This window comes from Nicotiana sylvestris, chromosome 8, assembly GCF_000393655.2.
Source record: "Nicotiana sylvestris chromosome 8, ASM39365v2, whole genome shotgun sequence".
NCBI lineage: Eukaryota > Viridiplantae > Streptophyta > Magnoliopsida > Solanales > Solanaceae > Nicotiana > Nicotiana sylvestris.
The window spans coordinates 30,820,377-30,826,032 of NC_091064.1; positions in this window are offsets into that span (position 1 = coordinate 30,820,377).

Consider the following 5,656-nt stretch of genomic DNA (forward strand, 5'->3'; position numbering starts at 1 on the left):
CAAGTAAAATTTATATTTTGAGAATCCTCATACTCTCACGAGTCTAATCATACCAAATTATCCAGATCTAATGTCAAATTCCCAATCGAAACTCGAAATTTAGGTTTAAGATCTTTCTCCAAATTTCCCCCAAATTTTCATCCCAAATACGATTTAAATGACAAAATTAAGATTAGAATATACGAATACAACTAAAAAGGGATTAGGAATCGTTACCCACTGATTTCCTCTTCAAAATCATCCAAAAATCTCCTTCTCCCGAGCTGCAAATTAATTTTCTAACTTTTTAAACTAAACCCTCGAAATTCTTATTTTCTACCCAGTAAATCCGCTTCTGCTGTCAACGGATAGCATCTGCGGTCCGGCTTCTGCGGAAAAACAAACGCACCTACGAAAATTCATTAATTCCCCCAAATCCGCACATGCGACCTATTTACCGCATATGCGGTCACGCAGGTGCGTGGACACTTCCGCACCTACGACTCCTAGCCTTTTCCTCACTTGGCCGATTTTGCGGCTTGATTTCGCATCTGCGGGTGTCGCACCTGTGGCCTCTTAACTGCATATACGGTTATAACATCAACCACAAACTTCAGCTGCAACTCCAAATTTCCTAACTTTTCGTTAACCATCCGAAATCATCCCGAGGCCCCCGGGACCTCAACCAAAAGCACGAACAAGTCATATACCACTATCCAAACTTATACAAATCCTTAAAATACCTAAAACAACATCGAATTAACCATGGATTCAAGCCTACGAACTCTAAAAACTCTCAATTTACGCTTTTGATCAAAATGTCTATCAAACCTCGTCCGAATGACCTCAAATTTTGCACACACGTCACATTCAATACTACGAAGCTACTCTAACTTCTGTAATTCCATTCCGACCCCCGATATAAAAATCTCACTATCGAACCGAAAACTTCAAAAATTCAACTTTCCGCATTTCAAGCCTAAATTAGCTGCAGACCTCCAAAACACAATCCGAACACGCCCCTAAGCCCGAAATTACCCAATGGAGCTAACAGAACCGTTGCAATTCCATTTTGATGTCGTCTTCACAATGCTCCGACTATGCCCCAAATTGTATAACTTAAACTCTAATTTACGGACTAAGTGTCCCAAAACACTCCGAAACTCAAAACCGAACATTCCGGCAAACTAAAATGGCAGAAACAAACACGGGAAATGCATTTAACGGGGGATCGGGGTATTAATTCTTAAAACGACCGGGCGGGTCGTTACAGATACCCACATATATGCTCGTTACCTTGTATATACATTTACCCCAACACATTACAATTAGAAAACAAGGTTATTTTCTAAGGTAATTTCCCTCAAACAAATATTAGGCAAGATAGTTACCTCTTCTGTAACAAGCTTCAAACGTCCAATAAGACTTTTCGTCTATCCGCGACCTCCAAATACTACAAATCTAGCAAAAAATACTTAATGAGGTCAAATAAAATCATAAAATCAATTACGAACAATAAAATTTTAATTGTTAATCAAATTTCAGAATGTCAACAAAAGTCAACCTTAGCCCATATGGTCACAACCTGAGTCTAGGGCTAGATTTGTTTGACTCATAACCCTACGAGTTCAAATATGTGATTCATTTTTAAATTTGAGTTTAATTCAATATTCAAATTCTCAAAATGCACTCTCTTAAGTTGTAGAAAAAATGCAAATTTCACTCTTAAGCTATCTTGACATAAATAAAGCATAATAAGTCTCGCAATAACAACCCAAGCAAAAATACGACAAATAAATTCCAAAACCCGATAGTATGAAGTCATGAGCTACTATGTGAAAATACAACTGAGTATCATAAATATAAGAGTGTTGTTCGAATAAGATAAACAATATATAATAAGAAGAAAATGACTTCAAGGGTCTGATCAAGCCGTACTACCTTGAGTCTCCTAAGCCATCAAATGGGCACCCTCTTGAGAACCACAATAATGCCAGAATCTGCATAAAAATGTGCAGAAGTGTAGTATGAGTACAAAGACAACGCGCACTTAGTAAGTATCAAGAGTAATCTCGGTGAAGTAATGGCGAAGTTCAGGTCAAATAATACTAACTAATAAATATGCATGTATAGTTCATGCATATACATAGCAAGGCAATGGAAGGATATATACCACGAATTAGAGATTTAAATCATGAATCGTATTATCTTGCCTATCAGAATCAATGCCCACAATATAGACATCAAGTAGCATATTAGAAGATATATATATATATATATATAAAGGATATAGAATGAATGATATTGCATAAATGATTCACTTCTGAGATCAAGTTTCCACCTTCATATTTAGCTCATCAACCAATATCAGCACAAACCGACACTCATTAGTGTCTTACAACTCTGTATCTACGCTGCCAAGAGAGAAACATGTGAGGGCAACGCTGGGAGGGAAGGATCTATATCCACATGATGCATGGTAGAAACCTCATTCAATAACAATAACTGCACGACATATAAATCATGGCATGTAAATACCAATCCATTAAAATATCCAAATATTCTAACATGAATAAATAGGCTCACATAGCCATATGATCAAATAAAATATAAGTCAAGAAGAACTCTCAACCAAACAAGCCACAAAGAAGTCAAAAGTCTACCTCGTGCATGAATAAACCATGATACCTCATATACGCTCGTTACCTTGTATATACGTTTACCCCAACACATTACAATTAGAAAACGAGGTTATTTCCTAAGGTAATTCTGCTCAAACAAAGATTAGTCAAGATAGTTACCTCTTATGTAGGAAGCTTTAAACATCCAAAAAGACTTTTCGTCTATCTGTGACCTCCAAATATTACAAGTCTAACCGAACAATACTTAACGAGGTCAAATAAAATCATAAAATCAATTACGAACAATAAAATTTTAATTCTTAATCAAATTTCAAAAAGTCAAAAAAAAGTCAACCTTAGCCTGTATGGTCACAACCCGAGTCTAGGGATAGATCTTGTTGACTCATAACCCTACGAGGCCAACTATGTGATTAGTTTCCAAATTTGAGTTTAATTCAATGTTCAAATTCTCAAAATGCACTCTCTTAAGTTGTAGAAAACCCCCAAATTTCAGTCTTAAATTTCATATTGTAGGTATATAAATCCATCAGGAGTCAAGATATATGATCAAATCTAAATAAAAATTATTTACCCTCAACATTTTAGTAAAATCCCTCTTCAAAATCTTCTCCTCTTGTTCTCCAAAACTCAAAAATGGTAAAAATGAGCTAAATCCCAAATTTTGGAAATAAAATTCCTCTGCCAACGATTTAAACATCACGATAGTGAGCACTAGCTTATGCAATCGCGAAGCATAGAGGTCCACCACTTGAAGTCCTTTTACGCGACCGTGAATACGTACATGTGATCGCAAAGGCCAACTGACCAGCCTTCTACGCGATCGGAGACACCCCTATTGAGACGATGATTCACCAACTTCTAAATCTACGCGATTGCGAACCATCCCATGTGATCGTGAACCACAAACTCCTCCAGCCCACACTCCTTCTACATGATCGCAATGCTAGCAACGCAATCACGAGAAACTGTTGTGCATTAGAAAATCAACAATTCAATCTTAGCTTAAAATGATTTAAAACCACTCTGAAACTTAATCCAACCCCCTAATACCTCGTCCAAGCATCCTAACAAGTCCGTATACCCTTGTTTGATAGGAATGTGTTAAAGGTAAGTTTCACAGAGTGGTGGTCAGACCGACTATATTGTATGTGGTTGAGTGTTAGCTAGTGAAGAACTCCCATATCCATAAGATGAAGGTAGTAGAAATGAGGATGTTAAATTGGATGGGCGGGCATATCAGGATAGATAAAATTAGGAATGAAGTTATTCGAGATAAGGTGGGTGTGACCTCTGTAGACGATATGGAGATTGGGACTTAGATGGATCGGACATGTGACAAAGAGAGGCACAGATGCCCCAGTAAGGAGGTTTGAGAAGTTAGCCTTGGAGGGCCTAATGAGAGGTAGAGGTAGGCCGAAGAAGTATTTGGGAGTGATGATTGAGCAAGACATAGTGACGCTCTAGTTTACCAAGAACATGACCCTTGATACGAAGGTGTGGAAGTCGATGATTTGGGTTGAAGGTTAGATAGTGGAGCATTTTCCTTGTCTATACCTGTAGTTTACAAACTCTCATGTTTTTATTGGTCTTAGGTATCCATTACTACCGGTTATTTATTTCATTTCGCTCATCTTACTATCTTGTTGTTATTAATGCTTCTTTTTCATGGCTTCTTATTATTGTTTCTTGCCAATTATTTTATTATTGTTGTGCTCATGCTTTCCTCAAACAAGGGTCTATTGGAAATAATCTGTCTATCTCAACAAGGTAGCGGTAAGGTATGCGCACATTCTACCTTTTTCAGACTCCACTGTGTGAGATTATATTGGATATGTTATTCTTGTGTTGTTGAAATAATAATTTTAACAAGATTAAGAGTATAAGTATATTTAATATACTACATATCTTATCTTATTAAATGAGTATAAAATACTTATCTCTACTTGGTCCGTTTAATGCATATAAAATGTACTAGCTTAAGAAGTTGGAATTATACCATTCCCAAACAACAACAACAACAACAACAACAACAACAACAACAACAACAACGATTACTCCAGTATAATGCTACAAGTGGGGTGTGAGGAGTATAGTGTGCATGCAGACCTTACCCCTACCGTGTGGAGGTAGAGAGACTGTTTTCAAAAACCCTCAGCTCAAAGACAAAATGAAAAGGAACAGTAACAACAGTAATATAGTAAAATAACTTAAGCGAGCAAAATAACATGTGAAATATAACTCCACGAATACAAATACAAGTCTAATACTACTGCCATGGCTCTGGCAGAGGAATGCACTCAACTACCCTCTAATGTTCTACCCTAATCTTCGAGTTCCATACCCTCCTATCAAGTGTCATATTCTCCGTAAGTTGAAGTTGCTCATGTCCTCCCTAATCACCTCACTTATAATCAAGATAAATTATATTTAATTTTGTGCAACAATCATTCTGATGGCTTGTCAAATTCCATAATTATATAGTGAACATAATCTTTATAACATATAAGAACCGATGATATAATCTTCTGCGTATAACCTAAACTATATATACTAAGTCATCTACTATATAAATAAAGGACACATGCGATATATGATCCATTCAAATCATTATTAAAATTAAATAAATATTTATTCCATAATAAATACTATATCCAAACACATGATTAGTAGTATATATTCCACATTTAGAAGTGATTTCTCTAGCACAACACATTGAGTATGCATCATAAAAAGTTTTCTGCGATTACTACCTATTGTGTAATGCATCTTTAAAAGATATCATTTCTATAAGGTTACCAATGAATATGCATCATAAAAAGTTTTCTGCCGTTACTACTTATTGTGTAAATATTTTTAACATACACAGAACTTAAACTCTTTTTGTAAATTGTAAGTTCTTACTCTTGAATTTCCCTGTAGAGTTCTTGAAATTCCACTTGAATTTGGATTGGAGTAGAGTTTTCTTGTTGATAACAAATAGGGGCAATAGCTAGTTTAAAAGATAGTTCTAGAGCATCACTAGATATCAGCTTTTT